This window comes from Triticum dicoccoides, chromosome 3A (genome assembly GCF_002162155.2).
Source record: "Triticum dicoccoides isolate Atlit2015 ecotype Zavitan chromosome 3A, WEW_v2.0, whole genome shotgun sequence".
Taxonomy (NCBI): Eukaryota; Viridiplantae; Streptophyta; class Magnoliopsida; order Poales; family Poaceae; genus Triticum; species Triticum dicoccoides.
This window is the reverse complement of record NC_041384.1, coordinates 296,044,696-296,067,077: the sequence shown is the minus strand read 5'-3', so window position 1 is coordinate 296,067,077 and position 22,382 is coordinate 296,044,696.

The window sequence follows — 22,382 nt, the reverse complement described above, 5'->3', positions numbered from 1 at the left end:
CTATTCAAGTAGAGGCTTACTAGGGACACTATGTTTTGTCTATGTATCCACACATGTATCAAGTTTCCGGTTAATACAATTCTAGCATGATTAATAAACATTTATCATGAATAAGGAAATATAAAATAACAACTTTATTATTGCCTCTAGGACATCTTTCCTTCAAATGCTACTTTATCCTTGTGCTTGTTGTTCTTCTTCTTCTGATTGGTGGCCTCGTCGTCATCTTCTAAGTCGGCGTCGACACCATCTTCTTCTCCAGGTAGTTTCCTCCCCTCCTCCACCGAGCACACTTGTCCACCATGGTGTAGAGTTCCTTCATAGTCTTGGGCAATCAAACGTTCATCTTGGAACGTATCTGATGGTTGCGCATGTTGTACTAAAACACAGCTATCATAGCTGCCGGGTGGATATCTGGAATATTCCCGTGGACTCAGCTGAACCTGTGCATGTACTTCCACAGAGTCTCTCCTTCCTTCTGCGGGAGAAGCTGCAAATCATTGGGCTGTCCTGGTTCTTGGTGGCCGCCCATGAAGGCATGAACGAACTGATGGCATAGGTCAGCCTAGGTTGAGATGGATTTCTCGGGCAGACCTTGCTAAGATTTGTGAATTCTATGCAGAGCCTCCATTTTCCATTTGCCTTGCTAAGATCTGTGTATTACCCCTCTGGCCAAACCAGCCACCTCAAGTTTCTTGATTTGCTCTGCAATGAATTGCTACCGCTCCAAGGCTTGGTTTCGGACGTTCTGCATGATGGGTCAGGCATGTGGGCAGACAGCAAGGTGGTGCTCGATTACCTCCCTGGGAACACCGGGGATGTCAGATGGTTGACAGGCAAACAAATCAACATTTGCCCGTAAGAAGGCAATGAGCACGCTTTCCTATTTGTCATCAAGGGTGGCACTGATAGTAAAAGTACCATCAGTGCCAGCCAGCCCTTCAGGGACCTTCACATGGGGTGCAACAGCCTTGGATTTCTTGTTGTTGGAACTCTCCGGCAACTCACCAACGGGTGCATCACACTCCGAGGAGGTACGCTTCCTATATTCCTTCCTGGCATCCCTACTAGCTTTCTTCTTTCCTTTGCTTTCCTTGGCAGGAACTGCGGCTTCTGTGGCCTCTACCACGGCTGCTTCCTGGTACATCTTACCGACGCAAATAATTGCGTCCTTCTCGTCTAACGAAACGGAAATGACACCCACCGTCCCTGGCATCTTCAAGGTGTTGTAGGCATAGTGGGATGCTGCCATGAATTTTGCCAGAGCTGGGCATCCAAGGATTCCATTGTACGTCAGGGGGGTCGACCACATCAAAGACAACCTTCTCAGTCCGGTAGTTCAACTCTCCCCCAAATGTCACTGGCAACCTGATCTTTCTGTTAGGATGACTCCTAATGGGGTTGATTCCTTGAAACATGCCCGTGACTTTGAGCTCTTCCTCCCTATCTGAAGTTTGCTGATGACCTTTGGGGAAATCAGATTCAACCCAGCCCCGCTGTCAACCAACATCTTCGTGACCTTGAGGTTGCAGATCGTTGGTGAGACCAACAATGGCAAACATCCCGCCGCGGTGGTGCGATTAGGATGGTCCTCTTTGTCAAAGATGATGGGCATGTGTGACCACTTGAGCGACTTCCGAGAGTCTGCCGCTGGCTCCACGACATTGACCTCATGCGCCCACCATTTGAGTTGGCAGTGAGAAGAGTGCAGAGATGCACCCCCATCAATGCACAGGGCATCAGTGTCCTTCTGGAATTCCTGCTCGCCGGTTTCCTCTTCATCACTTCCATCACTTTCATCATTGCAATCCTCCTTCTCTCGGCCCCTGGCAGGTTTTCCTTTGTTTTGAGGAGCCTTGCCAGGGAGATTTGCTTCACCGCCTCGGCCCTTCCTGCTAGCGCCACTCTGACCTTTTTCCTTATCACGCTTCTCATATTCAGCCCTCTGCTTCTTGATGGGCTGCTCAACCTGATGACATTCCTGGAGATCGTGGCCCTTGGTCCGATGAATCTTTCAATATGGCCCATCACCTTTCCCAGCTCTCTCGGCAGCCACAGCCTCCCAGCAATCAGTGCACGCGGCAACCTCCTTGTTGGGGGGCTTCGGCCTTAGATTTCTTGCCGGTACTAGACTTGCATGATCCCTCAATGGTCAGTACTACCTTATCGTTGCACTTCTTGTTGCGCTTCTTGTTCTTCTTCTTCTGACTGGTGGTCTCGTCGTCATCCTCTGAATCGATGTCGACGCCATCTTATTCTCCAGGGAGTTTGCACCAGTCCTCCACCCGAGCACACTTGTATACCAAGGTGTAAAGCTCTTTCATAGTCTTGGGCAGACGAACGTTCGTCTTGGAACGTATCCGACGGCTGCGCACATTGGAGTGGAATGCAGCTATCATAGCTGCCGTGGAATATTTCTGTGGACTCAGCTAAATCTTTGCATGTACTTCCGCAGTGTCTCTCCTTCCTTCTTTGGGAGAAGCTGCAAATCACTAGGCCGCCCTAGTTCTTGGTGGCTGACCGTGAAGGCGCCAATAAAGTCGTGGCACATGTCAGCCTATGTTGAGATGGAGTTCTCCGGCAGATGAATCAGCCAAGACCTCACGTTTGGCTTGAGCACCAAAGGGCAGTAGTTGGCAAAAACATTCTCATCTTTGCCCCCGGCAGCCCGAACGGCGATGGTGTAGATGCTCAAGAACTCTGCCAGGTTCAGTCTTCCGTCATACTTCTCTGGTATCTTTGGCTTGAACATGCGAGCGGGCGGCCAACGGACTTACCGCAGCTCACAGGTGAAGGCAGGGCACCCTGCCTCGAAAGGTAGGTATCCGCCTCCATCGAGCGTAGGCTCGTCGACATTGGGGCCATCGCACCCATTGGACTGGTGGTGGTTGTCATGGTGTTGCTCGATGATGACATGCGCACCTTCTCTCTGCCTGTCCTTCGAGGCTCGCCTTCGGTCTTGATGTGCTCGAGGATCAGATGTAGCCTTCGAGGAATCATCAAGCTCTTGGTCACGCAGCCTCCGCGCTGATTGCCGCGGTGGGGATTGCACCGTGGGGGTGGCCCCTTCTGCACAACCAGCAGCTTGGGCTACCGTCATCGTCTGCGGTGGCCGTGGCAGGCCAGCTCGTTGCCAGCCCCCAGCCTTGGCATAGCCAATCAGACTCTGAATGGTGGCTCTCCACTCATGAATCTGATCGGTTGTCGGCGGGAATCTCAGCAGCAGCTGGGCCCCCACCATGGCCTCCAAAGCAGTACTTGGCATAGGCGATGATGATGTGGACCGCAGCATCGCTCGGCTCCTGACGGTGGCTGCGCCGGACTCCAGTCGCTAGGAGCCAGTCACTAGGATGGCGTGGTGATGAGGCGGTGGCGCGTGTGGACCAATGACCCCATTCAGAGCATTGGCTGGGCCAGTTTGCTCCAGGGGCGGTGCATGTCCTGCGACCGCGCCCGCGATGGGGGCAGTCGGAGGATTGCGATTCGCCTCGGAGCGAACATCACCACTATGGTTATGCCCCTCGGCTAGGTAGGGAGGGACAGAAGGAATAATCTTTTTGGCCATACCACGCGGAGCGTGGTCATCGGGATGTTGTTGGTGTTATCCTTCTTCGATGCCTCCTGCTCCTACTTTAGCCGGTGGGAGGTGTTGATGATGCCGCTTGCACCGACCACGTCTCCCGCAGCACCCACACCCTCACGCCCCTCCGCATTCCCCATGGCGTCGGCGGTCGTGGGAGGTGGGGCCTTCGAGGTGGATGGGTGAGCTGCGGCACCAGACTTCTTCTTGAGCGCCATGGTCGATGGAACTGTCAATGATGAAAATGGTGATGAAGATGACGCGCTGCTTACGCTCTCAGGTTCACGCAAGTGACCCCCTACGTGGCTGTGACGCCCCAAGACCGACGCTTCAGATGCCTTCCATGTGTTTCTGAGTTTCGTTGGGTGATTTGCTTTGTCTGTTGCATTCATCTATGCATCATGTGCATTGCATCATGTCATCATGCCATCTTGCCATTTCTTTTTTCATAAAAAAACTCAACTAAATAAAATGCATAGATCTTTGATCTATTTAAATTGAGGGAACTCACATGGTGATTTCTCTATATAACATATCCTCCTAATAATTATGGAGCTATTATAAATATTCCATTTGTTTGGAATTAACCGAAACACACTTGCAAATTATCCCAATGCCTTTGTTATCTTAATTCTTGTGTAACACCCACAATGCGGCTATATCTCCCACGTGTTGGGGCACGACTTAGAGGCATAGCCGCCTGGTAGGTTTGTCGCAAGAGGGGTAATATTCACACAATCCCATGTACTGAATAAGAAAGGGATAAAGAGTTGGTTTACAATCGCCACTTCACACAGATACAAGTTAACCATACATCATCCAAAGTACAAACAAAGGTCCGACTACATAACCAAAATAAAAGAAGATAACCCCAAATGCTAGATCCCCGATCGACCTGACTGGGCTCCACTACTGATCAACACGCAACAAAACAAAACAACGATCAAGATCTTCAACGAGCTCCCACTTGAGATCGGTTTTGTCACCTGCACTGGTATCATCGGCACCTGCAACTGTTTGGAAGTATCTGTGAGTTAGGAGGTCTCAGCAATCTCACACCTGCGAGATCAAGACTATTTAAGCTTATGGGAAGGATAAGGTAATGAGGTGGAGCTGCAGCACTAAGCATATATGGTGGCTAACATACGCAAATAAGAGCGAGAATAGAAGCAACGCAACGGCCGAGAAGCTAGAAGTGATCAAGAAGTGATCCTGAAACTACTTATGTTCAAGCATAACACAAGACCGTGTTCACCTCCCGGACTCTGCCGGAAAGAGACCATCACGGCTACACACGCAGTAGATGCATTTTAATAAAGTCGAGTGTCAAGTTCTCTACAAACCGGACATTAACAAATTCCCATCTACCATATAACCGCGGGCACAACTTTTGATTGTTGATAGGAGTCTCATGTATCTCGTTCTCCGGGAAACACCGGATGGGACAAGCTACGAGTAAAACCAGACCTCGAGTTTCCCCGAGGTGGCCCCACAGGCGGCTCGGTTCGGACCAACACTTGGAGAAGCACTGGCCCGGGGGGTTAAAATAAAGATGACCCTCGGGTTGGCCGACCCAAGGTAAAGGTATAGGTTGCTAGGCGTAAAACCAAGGTCGGGCCTTGCTGGAGGAGTTTTATTCAGAGCGAACTGTCAAGGGGTTCCCATAACACCCAACCGCATTAGGAACGCAAAATCAAGGAACATAACACCGGTATGACGGAAACTAGGGCGGCAAGAGTGGAACAAAACACCAGGCATAAGGCAGAGCCTTCCACCCTTTACCAAGTATATAGATGCATTAATTAAAATAAGAGATATTGTGATATCCCAACATATGCATGTTCCCACATGGAACAAACTTCAGCTTCACCTGCAACTAACAACACTATAGGAGGGGCTGAGCAAAGCGGTAACATAGCCAAACAACAATTTGCTAGGAAGGTGGGTTAGAGGCTTGACATGGCAATATGTGAGGCATGATATAATAAGTGGTAGGTAGCGCGACATAGCAATAGAACGAAGAACTATCAAGCAAAGGTAGAAGTGATTTCGAGGGTATGATCATCTTGCCTGAAATCCCGCAAGGAAGAAGAACAAGTCTGAGAAGTAGACGACCCAACATAGTCGAACGAATCCTCACAACTCCGTAATGGAACCGAAGATAACGAGAGAAGCAACCCGGAAAGAAGCAAGCAACATAGTAAACAACCATCACATAAACATGGCATGATGCACAACCAAGTATGATGCATGTCCGGTTTAAAGAGGCATGGCATGGCAAAGTGCACAAACAATACTACAAATTAAGTGGAGCTCAATATGCAACAAGTTGCATATTGACGGAACACCACATTCAAGTTATTTAGTTCGATATCGTTTATGTACCCAACAATATTAAATGTTGATTATCATGGCAAGAGGTCAAGCAAAAGAAAACCACCTATCTAGGCAAGTTTGAATGAGGCCGGAAATAACAAACAACAATTCCGGTAAACCCTCATGGGCATTTAGCAATTTAAAGCAACAACAATTTTAAAAAATTTAAATGTTGTTATCATGATGCGGATGACATATGAAAGTCTTATGCAATATTTATGAAAATGTTGATAAGAGCATTTTATGAAGCATTTATCATCATGACGAAAACAAAAGGGGTGCCATGACAACGAAACCGAAAATGATGCCACGGCAACATATCGGTTCTGGTAGCTCATTGAGATTCCGGTGCAAAGGAAGTGTGGCGGGAGTGTGCAAAAGATGGTGGGGTGATCCCGGTTATCAGGTTCCCACGGGTGCACGGCATGGCAACGAGGAGGAACAACTAACGTTCATGGGAGAATACAACATCTAAACATGCATCTCATACAACACACATGCATTCATTCCGTGGGTCATCATCTCGGCAGTTATACCTTCGAAGGTGCATTCTCGGAGCGGTTCGGGTTCGATGCAAAGTAGAGGAAGTAGACGTTCTCGGGATGTTCATAGTGGAGGTAGTCGTTCATGTTCGGGAAGTGGTAGAGGTACAAGTCTTCGACAACAGTCATCGTACACGCTTCGAGGTCGTTGGTAGAGGTTCTCGCAATCTCGGCGACGCTAGTGGTACACGTTTTCGTAGTTGTAAACATTCCATAGATGTTCAGGGTCACGGTGAGGAACTTGATGCCCACGGGGTCGACGGTAGGGGTACTTGGCAGAATTCACGTCGACGGTAGTTGTACTCGTATCATCGTGGAAGTAGTCGTTCACTTGACGGTCTTTGGCAACGGTCGTCGTACACAGTTCATAGACGTTCGGGTCTTCCGTAGAGGTACTAGACGCATCCCGAATATGTAGTCGTACATGCATGTAGATGAACTTGGCGGGTCCTCGACGTCCTCATACTTGGCGTTTGGTGCGGTACTTGCCGAGCAAGAGAAAAAGTCGTGGTTCAATGGTCTTGGCCGCAAAGGTGGTTGCAGCCACGGAAGGCCGTCGAAGCGGGAGCAGGAGCGCGAGGAGGGCCATGGCAGGCACGGGTCTACCGGACCTGCAACTGCAGTTGATGACGACGGCAGAGGAGACCTTGGGGTCGGCCCTGGTGTCAACTTGACCATGGAGATGACGGAGGTTGGTGGCTGGAGGTGGAGGGGAGCACAACGAGGCGGACGACAGCGGCCCGCTCGCCGACACTGCTGGTGGCGGAGGTCGTCGGGCGACGGAGGCGGATGATACAAGGGGCGGTGGAGTGCCATGGCAGTTAGTGCAGAGGGGAAGGATTGGGCGCTGGGGGAGCAGCAAGACGCGCCATGGTGGTGGCTGCGAGCTCCTGCGCAGGGGGAAGGAGAGGGCAGCATGGTGGTGGTGCTGGAAGAACACGGCGCCGGCGGGGTTGCGAGGTGGCGCTCGGCATCCCTGGCGATGCGACGGGGCAGCGAGCTTGGGATGACTCCCGTAGAGGAGCAGAGAGGAGGAGGCCAAGCAAGGTTAGGCGGCGGATGCAGGAAGGAGGTGCGGGCGTCGGACCGCGACAGTCGCGATGGCGGCGACGGGCCTGGTCGATAGGAAGAGATGGGGATCGGGTAAGAGCGGCGCTGCTCTCCCTCTCTGATGGCGCATCGAGGGAGGAGGGGATCGAGCAGGGCTCTCCCTGGCTCGATGCATGCGGGTGTGGGTGGCGGCGGATGGTAACAAGAGGGGTGGAGGTGTTGAGCGGCTAGGGTTAGGAGGGTTAGGTGGGCCGGCGCGGGAGGCCCGGTTGGGAGGAGGTCCAACAGACCGGCGGGGATGGATTGGCCTAGAGAGGCCTCCTGGCTAAGCTCTCTCTTTCTCACTCCTCTTTTAAAAAAACAGAGAACTAAAAGAAAGGAAAAGGAAAGAAGAGAAGGTTGGAAGAAGAATTTGGACATGCGGTTAATTTTCTTGGACTCACAAAAATATGCTTGGTCCGAGAAAATTAGAAGTGGCAAGATCGAACGATAAGAATTCAAACTCATTTGAATTTAATTCAAATGGGTTTGAACTAGGACTTTGTTAAAGGAAGGTCCAAAATTGTTGGGATTTTCGGTGGAGCTCAGGAAAAAGATGATAGAATTTATGGCGAAGTTTGAGGAGAAAACTCGAAGCCAGAAAAGGCTTGAGAGTTTAAATTGCAAGTGCGTTTGCGGTTAATAGCAAACTAATGGAATATTTTATAATAGCTCCCTAAATATCGGTAGGGTATGTTATAAAGAGAACTCACCACGTGAATTCTCTCGATTTAAATGGATCAAAGATCCATGCCATTTATTTAGTTGAGTTAAAAAATGGCATGATGACATGATGCAATGCACATGAATGCAACAGACAAAACATATCACCCGATGAAACTCAGAAAACCAAGGAAGGCATCTGAAGCTCCGGTCTCGGGGCATTACAACACTCCACCACTACAAGAGGATCTCTGTCGGTGCGGAACGACACCTATGGGATCACGAGAATCCCTACTACGGTTAGCGGGGCGTGGGGTCATGAGAAGAGTGGATCAAGCAGGTAGCACATGGTTCGTTTATCCAGGTTCGGGCAGCAAGGATGCGTAAAACCCTACTCCTGCTTTGGTGGATTGTGTATTTGTGTTCTTGAGCTGGCTATGGGGCGTGAGGAGCTCCAAAATGCCGAATCCCTCTCCTGGTCGCCTCGGGCGTCCTTTTATAGGAAAAGGGGTGGCCACAGTGGCACACAGGAGGTGGAAAGGGAACAGTGATGCGAGGTTATCCCTCGCATTACATGACAAGGCGCATTTAATGCGTCCTGCTTAGGTGTCCTTTCTTTATCGGGGACGGGGGAGAGATCTGCCTCGTCCGTCGTCGCCGCTCCTTCGTGTGTTGACACATGCCCTGGCCAGCGACGCCTACGATGCCACGTAGGTAGGCAGGCAGCTGAGGTGGCGCAGTGGTGGGTCTTCACGAAGATCTGCATGCCACCACGCAGGTGCCTGGCCAGCTGGTTGGGTCGGCAGCTGCATGCATGCAGTGGTGGAGGCTCAGTCGGCATGGGCCTGATGGTGGCCCTGCGGGTGTCCTTGGCAAGGGCCTTGCCGGGGCCCCGACAAGGGTCTTGCCGAGGCGCCTGCTGTCATCCCCGGCAAGGCGCTTGCCGGGGGCCTTGTGGTCTTCCTCGTCTGGGATCCCGCCAAGGGTTGTCATCTCCTTAGTGTGTATCCGGTCTTGAATGTCTTCACAAAGATCTGCATGTCGCCACGGGGATGTCTCCCGAATCCTTGCCCTTTGGGAGCAGTGGACTCAAGGGTGATTCACCCCATAGGCTCGGGACGAGTCGCCGCGGCAAGGGTCTTGCCGGGGCTGCTAGAACTGTCTCCCGACAAAGATCTTGCCGGGGGAGTCCGCTTCATCCCCTTTGTCCTTTGTGGTCTTGGTCTTGGCGTCATGGTTCTCTCAAGCTTCGGTCTTACCCTGGCTCACCTCCCTTGCCTTGCTTGCTGTGGAGGTGCCCGTGGCTCAGACTGCCCGTGCCCAGTTATAGGGGTACAAAAAGTGTACCCCTCTTTTTGTACATCAACAGGAGCCCCCGGGCCTGGGCCACACATAAGCACAACGCGTTGTTTGGGCTAGGCCCAAAACTGTGCGAGTAGGCGGGGCGGTTTTTACCGTGGTAAGATTCTTTGCGCGCTGCGCTTCCCACGACTCCCATGCGTGGTGCGGCGTGGGGAGGCGCGTGTGACATGGGCGGCATGCGTGGGGTTGGTTCCCGCAGGCATGCGTCATGTCGTAGTAAATGTGAAAGGAGGTGGCCCGTTGTTTTTCCCCATAAGAAAGGAATAACCGCGGGCACGCTGCTCACTTTCTCCTCTTTCCTCGTGCTTTTTCCAATCTCAGAGCTGCTGTTTCCTCTCTTCCTTCCTTCCGAAGCTTCCGTCGTCGCCCGCCGTCGTTGCTTCGCCATCCCCCTTCCTCAGCCCTCTGAACTTCTTGGTCGCCATGGCGCCCAAATTCGCCAAGGGCAATGGGGTGCCTAAAGGCGCTGGGACAATGGAGCCGCCGGAGAGCGTGCTGTCGGGGGACCGGACGAAGTCCGCCTTCTTCTTCCCCTCGACGGTTGATGTTCAAGAGCTCCGGGCCTCCTTCAGGCCCCTATGGGGAGCGAAGACGGGGGGAGATAATTCGGGACACCCGGCAACGCGCATCATTCCTGCTGCTTGCACCGATCCTGCTCCAAATCGGTATCCCTTTTTCGTCGATTATCTTTCTTGTGGGTTATGCCCTCCTTTCTCCGATTTCTTCTGCGACGTTATGCACCCCTTCGGGTTTCATCTCTTGGATTTTACTCCGAATGCGGTGGCGTGCATGGCTTTCTTCGTGCATCTTTGCGAAGGCTTTGCCGGGGTGCAGCCCAACACGGCGATCTTCCGCCATTACTTCTTCCCTCGAATCCAGCCAGGAGGAGCCGTCTCCGTTTGCGTCACCTAGATCCCAAGATCCAAGGGGGCGTACCCAGACAGTGTCGTGAAGGAGAGGTGGGAGGAATGGCGTGGCCGGTGGTGCTGGATTGAAGATGAAAACCCGCCGGAATTCTGCAAGGTTCGCCGAGTGCCGCCGGTCCGTGGCAACGATTAGAGCGATGTCGACGCCGCCGATGGGAGGTTCACCGTCGCCACCACCAGGATTCTCCGGCTCACCCAGGCCGGACTCACCCTTGAGATGATCGGGGCGGACTTCATTCGCCGCCGGATCGCCCCGTTGCACAACAAGGGGAGGCCAGCTTGGCTCTTTACGAACCCGGCTGACATTATGCGACTCCGCCCCTGCCTCGATCACAACTTCAAAGTGCTGGCGCATGCCCACTTCTGCCAGCGGCTTTTCCAGCTTGATGTGGGTCGCGACGGCAAGGTCGAACGGACCGGCAAGGCCGCGAGGGCTGCCGCGAAGGTCGGCAAGGCCATCAAGGGGCCGTTTTTCAAGCTGCCAGCGGGGGTGGTCCCGTTGTGCAACAATTCGTGCCGGTCCGAGATCATTGCCATGATGCCAGACTGTAACGCGCACGGCCCTGTCCTGAGCTAGGAGGAGCCGAAGGACGAGGGTGTGCAGCAATTCTTCGACACCCTGATCGAGGTGTACGTCAATGCCGACGCCGAGCGGTGGCTTATCATGGACACCACCCAGGCAGAGCTGGACTACATCGCCACTAGGGCGAGGGAGGCATAGCTTTCCATGGAGGCCGGCAGCGCCGGGGGCATGGATGACAAGGCCGCAACGGCGGCGGAGGAAGAGGAGCTCACCCGGTGGGCGGCGGCCTCCGGGTCAGCAGCACCGACACTGGATCTCCGCTCGTCGAAGACACGGCCGACGAGTCGTCGTCGGAGGAGGAGGATGTGGCGGCAGGCTCGATGCCAACCAGGAGAAGAGGGCGAGTCCCGCAGTGGGCTGGCTCCGGTGAGTCGGTCCGGCCCGGCAGGACTGCGCGACCTCAATTGACCCTAGAGGGGTCTGGGCACCACACGAGGGCCACGGCAGCCAAGAGGCCGACGAAGGCCGCTGAGAAGAAGAAGACAACAGCCCCTTCCTCATCTGGGCGCGCACAAACCCCGCCGTCTTCGCCTCCTCCGGCAGATGTCGACTCGGATGTTGACGCGGAGGTCACTTTTGATCTCGGGCCTCTCAGCCCGAAGAGGAAGAGGAAAGCGGTGGAAGAGGAGGAGGTGGATGATGAGTAAGTACTCCGTTCCTTACTGCCATTTCCATTCCTCTGAATTAAGCCACCCATCTTGATCCGTTTTTGCTTTTGCAGGGATGCAGAGACGTTGGCCCAGAGGGTGAAGAGGGCGAAGGCCTCGGCGGGCAGTCAGCCCCCAGCTGGGGCTTCAAGGACGCCACTGGTGGTGTTGAGCAGCCCGGACAACAGCCCCCGGCACAGCCCCCAGCGTAAGTCCGTCACCCTCTTCTTACTCGACATGTGGTAGGCGTCCGATGCTATGGTGTTGACCTTGCCGGGTTTGCAGGAGGGGAGCGGCAGCAGGAGGAGCCGCAGAGGGCTACCCCCAACACACCACCCCCATCGACTACGCCGCTGCGAGGGGCGTCCCCGGCAAGGGCATCAAGCACGGAGCCCACACCCATGGAGGAAGAGGGGAACTTGGGCACTGGTGACTCTGCCACGGTGCCGGATGCTGGCGGGGAGGGGACTTCTGCTTCACAGCCTGGCACAGGTGAGTCGCCTGTCCTCTGTCTCTGTTTTTCCCATATCCTTTTCTTGGCTTCCATGCTCCCATTACTACCCAGGCCCTCCTTCAACAGGTATGGAGGACGTGGATACCGTTGCTAGGAACATTGCTGAGGAGGCCGCCAAGGACACTGCCGAGGTCGCCGCTGATGAGGCCGCCAAGGATGCTGCCAAGGACACTGCGGCGGGGGCTGCCAAGGCGACCGGGGAGGCTTCTACCGAGGGCGCCAACGGTGGGCCTGCCGGGGAAGCCGGCAAGGCCACCGCCGAGGAAGAGGCGGTTGATGATCAGCCTCCCTCCTCCTCAACCTCGGGCCCTGGCAGGTATCTGAAGGTGGGCGACGATCTTTTCGTCCACCTCCCAGGGGCGTCAAGTTCCCGAGCGCCCGCCGAAGGGGAAGTCTTTGACGGCGAGGTGCTTGCCGCCACCGGGCTTGAGGTTGTCGGTGAGCCGGGCATTGGCGGTGACGGTTCTCCGGAAGAGCAGCTTTTCCGCGCTATGGGGGCCAACTTCCGAAAACTCCAGGCACTCTACCGTGTCCGTCTGGACAAGGTTAAGTCCAGGATGGCAACGGTGGACCAGGCAGAGGTGGATTTCAAGGCGCGCGTTGCTGAGACGCAGACCTGGTTCCACTAGACTCGCGAGGAGCGGAGGGCCCTTCAGGAGGAATTGGCCAAGCACAATGTCGAGCTCACCATGAATATGGCTGACATCGAGAAGGCCCAGGAACAGGCGGCGAACCTGGCTGCCGTGGCCGAGGCCGTCCGGAACCAGCATCAAGCCGCACTGGATTCCCAGGAAGAGGACCTCACAGCGCGTGAGGCGAAGCTTGCCGCAGCGCTCCGTGGCAAGGATGAGGAGCTCGAGGCCCTTGTCGCACGGCGGACTCGCGAGCTGGAGCAGAGGCACAAGGAGGCACTCGATGCCCAGGCCCTAGCCCATGCCGGCAAGGTAAGGGAGTTGGAGGTCGCGCAGGACGAGCTGAAGGAGCAGGCCCTCAAGTTGTTCAACAAGAAGAGCACGCTCAACAGCGCCTCGGTGGAGGCGCCGGGTGCGGTCATCAGCAGGGTTGGGGAGCTCTCCGAAGCACAAAACTCCGTCAGAGATCTCAAGCTGAAGCTGGAGGATCTCGAGAAGATGCTGTCGGAGAGCAGGGCTCGGGAGGAGACCTTGACCAGGAGCCTGGAGGAGGAGAAGCAGCTGCGGGCGAACGAGGCCGCCTCCCACCAGGATTATGTGGCGGGCGAGAACAGATGGATCAGCCGTCTAGAGGAGGTCGCCGGCAGGGTCACCTCGCAGTTGGCCACCATGGGGATGCCAAACATGAGGTACGCCCCTGAGCGCAGCGGGACCGTCAACACCAAGTTGACCCTGTTCTTCGAGGGTGTCCTCGGAGCCTTGGCTTATCTTCACTCCAACCGAGCGGCCACGTTGGCCGGGGAAGCCCGGCGACTTTTCCGGGGGGTCATGACCAAGGTCGTCACCAAGATGGCGTACTGGAATCCCGACCTCGACTTCGGTGCCGCGATGGATAGCTTGCCGGAGGGTGTTGACCTCACGGTGCTCAGGGAGCGCATCCAGCCCGTCATCAGCAGCATCGACGAAATCAAGAGGTGGAAGGCCAGCGCCGGGATTAGGCATCCAATTCTTCACCGCCGCTGCAGGTTCACGACCAAGACAAATTTCTTCTTTAGTTAGAACCGCAACAATGATGCGATGTAATATAACTTTGCAGTACTTTTAATTTCATGCACGTTATTTCCCCGTTCAATTCCTCTTTGTATGCGCGCCCTACGCCGATTGGGTAGGCTCGCCGGCGCGGAAGCCCCGAGCGGCGTTTTGGGGACAGATCCCCATGGGTCTGCTGGGTACGCGTGCTGCCGGACGAGCCACCTTTCCGTTCCGAATGCGGCCGCTCGAATTGTCGAGCATGACTCGAGTCAGAATTGAGAGCATTGTTGGTCGCGGAAGGTTACTCTGCCATTCTCGACGCAGCCACTTGAGCTGTTGAGCGGACTCGAAACAGGGCAAGGGCATTGCCGATCATGGGAGAGCCCCCTGGCGTGCAGGTTTCTCATACAAAGGCGTGACATCTCCGGGGGGAATAACCTCATATAAAAAAGATAGAACAAATAAGGGTTCAGTGCAACTTAGCTTCTGTTTGTAGTCACTTGAGCACTGATCTTCCGGCCTCCGTCCTTCTCCAAGAGCCACGAAGACGAAGGAGTGCTAAGCTGATTGCTAGAGCCGATTCTCACAACTGCGCCCCCTACCTGGCGCGCCAGAGATGTCGGTGCCGAACGACACCTACGGGATCACGAGAATCCCTACTACGGTTAGCGGGGCGCGGGGTTGTGAGAAGAGCAGATCAAGCAGGTAGCACACGGTTCGTTTATCCAGGTTTGGGCCGCAAGGATGCGTAAAACCCTACTCCTACTTTGGTGGATTGTGTATTTGTGTTCTTGAGTTGGCTATGGGGCGTGAGGAGCTCCAAAATGCCGAATCCCTCTCCTGGTCGCCTCGGGCCTCCTTTTATAGGAAAAGGGATGGCCACAGTGGCACACATGAGGTGGAAAGGGAACAGTGATGCGAGGTTATCCCTCGCAGTACATGACAAGGCGCATTTAATGCGTCCTGCTTAGGTGTCCTTGCTTTATCGGGGACGGGGGAGAGATCTGCCTCGTCCGTCGTCGCCGCTCCATCTTGTGCTGACACGCACCCTGGCCAGCGACGCCTGCGATGCCACGTAGGTAGGCAGGTAGCTAAGGTGGCGCAGTGGTGGGTCATCACGAAGATCTGCATGCCGCCACGCAGGTGCCTACCCAGCTGGTTGGGTCGGCAGCTGCATGCATGCGGTGGTGGAGGCTCAGTCGGCGTGGGCCTGATGGTGGCCCTGCGGGTGTCCTCGGCAAGGGCCTTGCCAAGGCGCCTGCTGTCATCCCCGGCAAGGCGCTTGCTGGGGGCCTTGTGGTCTTCCTCGGTTGGGGTCCCGCCAAGGGTTGTCGTCTCCTTAGTGAGTATCCGGCCTTGAATGTCTTCACAAAGATCTGCATGTCGCCACGGGGATGTCTCCCGAATCCTTGCCATTTGGTGGCAGTGGACTCATGGGTGATTCGCCGCGAAGGCGCGGGACGAGTCGCCGCGGCAAGGGTCTTGCCGGGGCTGCTAGAACTGTCTCCCGGCAAGGATCTTGCCAGGGGAGTCCGCTTCGTCCCCTTTGTCCTTTGTGGTCTTAGTCTTGGCATCGTGGTTCTCTCGAGCTTTGGTCTTACCCTGGCTCACCTCCCTTGCCTTGCTTGGTGTGGAGGTGCCCGTGGCTCAGACTGCTCGTGCACAATTATAGGGGTACAAAAAGTGTACCCCTCTTTTTGTACACCGACAATCTCGTCCTGAGATCTAGGATGGCACTGGAGAGAAGCAGAAAAGGAAGAGGGGAGGTGAAGTAAGTTGCTTCTTTGACAAATGAGTGAAACCAAAAAACCTTGTGAGGTTGAACAAATTGAAAGAAAGAATACAACGAGATGGATAAGAAAAGGGTGCAATGGATAAGAAGTACATGCAAGCACTCCCGTTGAAACAAGATGTACAAGGAACGATAAAGATCAATTACGACAACACTCCGGTCAAAACAAGATAGAGAAGTAATAAGAATGATATAATTTGGACAGCACTTCGACTGTAAATGGAAGGAATTGAACATGAACTTGACAAGATGAGAGGACTCGAATGGAGGACCCGACACTCCTCTTGAATGGATAAGCAAAGGAAAAAACATGATCCTTACAAAAAATGGGATGATGGGTCGAAGCGTGCAACATCACAATGCCTTCAGAACAAAAGAATAGAAGCTAGATTGTTGGTATAAAGGGACGGAGAAGAAAATGACAACTTCTTCCACAAATGAACTAGGAAAGCAGCCTTCCAAGATGGTTAAAAAGGAGTTGTTGGAAAAAGCCAACAACGAAACGAATAATCTTGTAGTGGGCTTATGGAAAACATCTCAAAACTATGAGGTGAAATTCTGCCACTAACGGAAACAATAGATTGGATTGATATCAACAAGGAGATGAGAAACTTATTTCACCGGGAGGATACGGAATACTTGGATGATTGATAGGCACCACAATTAGCAACATTCCTTAGGGAAAGCTTTTGGTGAAATCTATACCAAGATAACCTCCAACGAAGAGATTAATGGATTTAAAATGCCTCATTCCTGACAACTTCTCAATCATGAAACATGAAGGAAACTTGTCAAGAATGACATAACACCACCTCAAAAGATAAGGTAGAAAGAATTGCACTTCGGAATGCAAGATGTAGAATGCTTGAACTCCTCAAAACAAGACATGTGTTGAGCACCATGTTTATTTTAGAGTCTAGCTTGGCGGACCATAACTTTGAGAGAAATCTCGAAGAATGAAAGGAATCCTTGATGAGCCACCATGTTGAGCCTCCATGAAGAACTCTGATAATAAAAGGATGATAGAAAGAAAGAGAAGTTGAAAACATAAGGTGAATCCTTGCAATGAATAGATGAATCTTCGTGGTGATATCATTGAGAGATCTTGGAACTCCGGGAAAGTATGAAGCCCTTGAACCGATAATTTACTCATCGTGAACAAACTCCAAAAGAATGAATACATCACCTGGATGAAGCAAGAATAAGACTTATGTTATTCGTATCCTTCACCAATTTAAATTGATGAGAAACACCGGATTTCAAACAACTTATTCCCGTAGAAAGGATTAACAGAGATATATCGATAACTTGAGAAGGTCTTGATGGAACCACCGGTGGGATTTGGAAACAACGAATGAATAGATATGATAACGGAGGAAGAGAAATCTTGAATGAACCACCATAAGAATTAAAATGAAAGAAGATACTTGAGTGAATCAAGATGCAAGAGAACGAAGAGATCGCGAACTGATTAGAGAATACTTGAATGATGCACCGGTAAGATTTGGAGAACGGGAGCTAAAAGCTGGAATGAATAATTCTGAGATGATGGGCTCCGAAGAATCAAACTGAAAAAAATACACCTGAATTGCTCCGGATGGGTGAAAAGAATTCTCACAATCGAAAACAATTATGAGAGGATCGCATCAAGCTTGAACTACGCATCTCTGAGAGAACGGATAAGATTTGGAGGAAAAAGTCTTCTTCGGTCTTCAAAATTTGAGAATGACGACGAGAAACACCACCATGAATTGTTGAGATACTCCGGAATGAAAATTTGAATGGTTGAACCAACGATAAAAATAATTTGAAAATGATATTCGAGAAAGACATTTGACTGATGATAATTCGTTCTTACGTCAAACTTTGAAAGGAATTTGTGACTAGCTCCGAAAAATTAGAAGAGCCAGGTAAGATCCCGGGAAAAGACCTGTGGGTAAGGCCCACTCAAAAGAAACACCATTGAATGATTACTTGAAAGGGAGATTGCACCGGTTGAATTAAATGGCTTAAATGAGATAACATCCTCAAAAGAACTTGAGCGAATAGAGAATGGAAATTTGAATCTTCTGAGATATCTTCGGCACTTTGGATATGAATAGAGGGAGATGAACGATTAAGAGGTGCCCCGGAATGAGAAAGAATTTGAAACGAGGAAAGGATATGATCGACAAAGCTTGAATTGTACCCACCAAAGGAGAAAAGAGAATGAAGAAAGATAAAATTGAAGCTCCGTTAGTATTTTCCTGAGAATCACCGGATAAGAACATTGACGGAAAAGAATGGAGAGACTTCACATCCATAAAATAGATACTTGATTAAGAAATTTGAGTCCTTGAAGAAACAAGGGTGGGAGGGTGGGAAAACAAAGGCAACTTGGGAATATGGAACGATCACCGTTGGGAAAACTGAGAGGTGGTCTTGCGAATGTTGACATGATCGGATCCACTTGAAGAGAAAGACATCGGTTGGGAAAAGAATTGGCATGACCAACTTGATACTCAAGAAGGATTAATACTCTCATAGAAATATGAGAGCATTGCTTAGGAAAGGTATATGGAATCAACATTTGACATTGAAGCAACACGAATACCACAAACAAAAACAAAACAAAGGATTGGCATGCAAAATAAGTCGAAACAAACATATGATAGACCCCATATCGTATCATGTGTCTATTGGAATGATATTCTAGGAGCTACTTGAATTCCAACTTATAAACTCCCGAAACTTTTTGGTTATGCAATCAGGTGTTGGGGATATAGGGGAAGCATAATATCTCACCCAGACTAACAATCCCTACATCCAGCTGTATCCATTCTTCAAACATAACCAGGAAACCTTCGGAAATTGTGTACCTCAACCTTCAAAAATCATCCGTTATACAAGTTATGGCAATACTCCCGAACTCCCTCCCCAGTACTAGGTGGCGTCGAGGTTATCTCACCAACAACTGCATAAAAGAGATTTTCAATGTTGGCGAACTCAGGTATTCCAGAACTGCAACGATAAAATTGTGACGACAACACCTCGGAGCTCAACTCCCCGGGACACTGCCACAACCCCTAAATGTCAAGAGGCACCAAGAACAATGTTCTCGTCACAAGACTATCAGAAAGATTCCAAGATACCCGCGTGATCCAAAAAAAATTCGTGAAATTTGAGGAGACAAGAGTCAAAACTTCTACGTCAGGAGGCCTCACCAGAGCGACGAAGAGACTAAGGAGTAAAAAGAATCCTACTCTCCAATATATATAATCCTAAGACTCAAAACATTTTGTTCTAGACTCAACAACGTCAGTGATTCGATCAAGCAGGGGGCTCCTAAGTCGGGGATGGCTCTGATTACCAACTTTTAACACCCACAATGCGGCTATATCTCCCACGTGTCGGAGCACGACTTAGAGGCATAACATCATAGTAGGCAACCCGAAATGCTAGATCCCTGATCGACCCGACTGGGCTCCACTACTAATCAACAAGAAACAAAACAAAACAACGATCAAGATCTTCATCAAGCTCCCACTTGATCTCGTTGTATCACCTACACTAGTATCATCAGCACCTGCAACTATTTGGAAGTATCTGTGAGTCACGAGGACTCAGCAATCTCACACCCGCGAGATCAAGACTATTTAAGCTTATGGGAAGGATAAGGTAATGAGGTGGAGCTGCAGCACTAAGCATATATGGTGGCTAACATACGCAAATAAGAGCGAGAAGAGAAGCAACGCAACGGTCGAGAAGCTAGAAGTGATCAGGAAGTGATCCTGAAACTACTTACGTTCAAGCATAACACAAGACCGTGTTCACCTCCCGGACTCCGCCGAAAAGAGACCATCATGGCTACGCACGTGGCTGATGCATTTTAATTAAGTCGAGTGTCAAGTTCTCTACAACCGGAAATTAACAAATTCCCATCTGCCACATAACTGTGGGCACGGCTTTCGAAAGTTTATACCCTGCAGGGGTGTCCCAACTTAGCCCATCACATGCTCTCACGGTCAGCGAAGGATATTCCTTCTCCCAGGAAGACCTGATCAGTCTCGGAATCCCGGTTACAAGACATTTCGACAATGGTAAAACAAGACTAGCAAAGCCACCCGATGTTCCGACAATCTCAATAGTAGTCGCACGTATCTCGTTCTCGGGGAAACACCAGATGAGACAAGCTACGAGTAAAACCAGACCTCGAGTTTCCCCGAGGTGGCCCCGCACGCGGCTCGGTTCGGACCAACACTTTGAGAAGCACTGGCCCGGGGGGTTAAACTAAAGATGACCCTCGGGTTGGCCGACCCAAGGGAAAGGTATAGGTTGTTAGGCAAATGTAAAACCAAGGTTGGGCTTTGCTGGAGGAGTTTTGTTCAAAGCGAACTATCAAGGGGTTCCCATAACACGCAACCGCATTAGGAACGCAAAATCAAGGAACATAACACCGGTATGTCGGAAACTAGGGCGACAAGAGTGGAACAAAACACCAGGCATAAGGCCGAGCCTTCCACCCTTACCAAGTATATAGATGCATTAATTAAAATAAGAGATATTGTGATATCCCAACATATCCATGTTCCAACATGGAACAAACTTCAGCTTCACCTGCAACTAGCAACGCTATAAGAGGGGCTAAGCAAAGCGGTAACATAGCCTAACAACGGTTTGCTAGGAAGGTGAGTTAGAGGCTTGACATGGCAATTTGGAGGCATGATAAAACAAGTGTTAGGTAGCGTGACATAGCGATAGAACGAACAACTAGCAAGCAAAGATAGAAGTGATTTTCAGGGTATGGTCGTCTTGGCTGAAATCCCAGAAGGAAGAAGAACGAGTCCGAGAAGTGGACGACCCAACATAGTCGAACGAATCCTCACCACTCCGGAACGGAACCGAAGCTAACGAGAGAAGCAACCCGGAAAGAAGCAAGCAACATAGTAAACAACCATCACATAAACATGGCATGATGCACAAACAAGTATGATGCATGTCCGGTTTAAAGAGGCATGGCATGGCAAAGTGCAGAAACAATACTACAAATTAAGTGGAGCTCAATATGCAACGAGTTGCATATTGACAGAACACCACATTCAAGTTATTTAGTTTGATCTCGTTTATGTACCGAACAATATTAAAGGTTGATTAACATGGTAAGAGGTGAAGCAAAAGAAAACTACCTATCTAGCAAGTTTAAATGAGGCCGGAAATATGTCACACCCTAGCTAGTTCATGAATTAGAGTGTTGCATCATGTCTACTCTTCCAGAAAACTGAAATGGGGATGACAGAACCCCCAGCACCCCACTGGAAATAACTAGGGTTTACTAAAATATTTTTCAATGAACCTGAAATGCCCTTCTAAAAAGTCCACCCTTTTTGTTTTTGGTTAGAACCTCTGACAAAATGGGTTCACATTTTTTCCAGGACACATAAGGTCATTGGATTAAATCATTACTACTTGCATTTGGGCAATTTAAATCCTATAATATTTTAAAATGCCCAAATAATCTTGAAGGTATTTTTAGGCTGTTGAGAATAATTTCAAATGTGCCTCTGAATATTTTCAGGTTTTTCCTAAATGGAATAGTATTTTTTACTATTTCAAAACACAGAACAAGAACAAATAAAAAAGAAAAACAAAAGCTGAGAGCAGAGGACTTACCTGGCGCTCACCTAGTAGGCCCACCTAGCCGGCCCAGCCCAGCAAGCGCTCCAGCGAGCTGCTTGACTCGGCCAGGCAGGCAGGCAGGTGCTCGACGCAGACACCAGCGCGCGCCACGCAGCTGCCCGCCGCCCTGCTTCCTCCCATCGCCGTTCTGCTGCCCTGGGTCGGTCACCCACTCCTCCCCTGAGCTCGCAGACAAACCCCTTCCTCCCCAGCTCCTCTCCCTCGCTCTCCCGCACCATGGACGACGCTGCCGCGCCCGTGCCACCGTGAAACCCGCGTCCGCCATCGTCCCCGTGCCGCGCTGCCGTGCCCGTTTGCTCCGCAATCGTCGTCCACGTCGAGTAGGCCGAGCCCCGAGCGCTCGCTCGCTCTAGAGTCGCCCCTGACCCCGTCTTCCCCAACTCCGGCCGCCGAGATCGCCATCGTCACCCCGCTCATCTCCGGCCTTCCCCGAGCCCGCTTCGACGCTTGCTGCTATCGCCCTGAGCCCTGCTCCGTATTCCCCCTCTCCGTTACCTCTCTCGTGCACCGTATGCACCGCACCAAGCTTAGCCGCACCCACCGCCGCCGAGCTCGTCGCCGACGTGACTTCGTCCATCCACCGGCCACACCACCGCGTCTAACACACTCACTACACTCGTAGGAACCCGTAGCACCACTCCACGCGCCTCGCCGTGCCCCGTAGCCTCAGGTTCGACCTCACCCGACGGCAGCCGCACAGCTCATCGCCGGCGACGTTTCCGGCCACCCTGAGCTCCACCACTGCCACCAAACGGCGCGGCTTGCTCGCAGCTACGCGTAGATGCCCTCCGCCGTCCATTTGGTCGCCGGAGCACGAAACCCGCACTGCCTCGCCGCGTCTGGCCTCGCGGCGGCTAAACTCCGGCGATTTTGACCCCGTTTGTCCCTGGTTGACTCCGTGTGGGCCCAAGTTGACTCCCCCTGAGTCTATGACAAGTGGGACCACTCTGCTAATTAACTTAGATTAG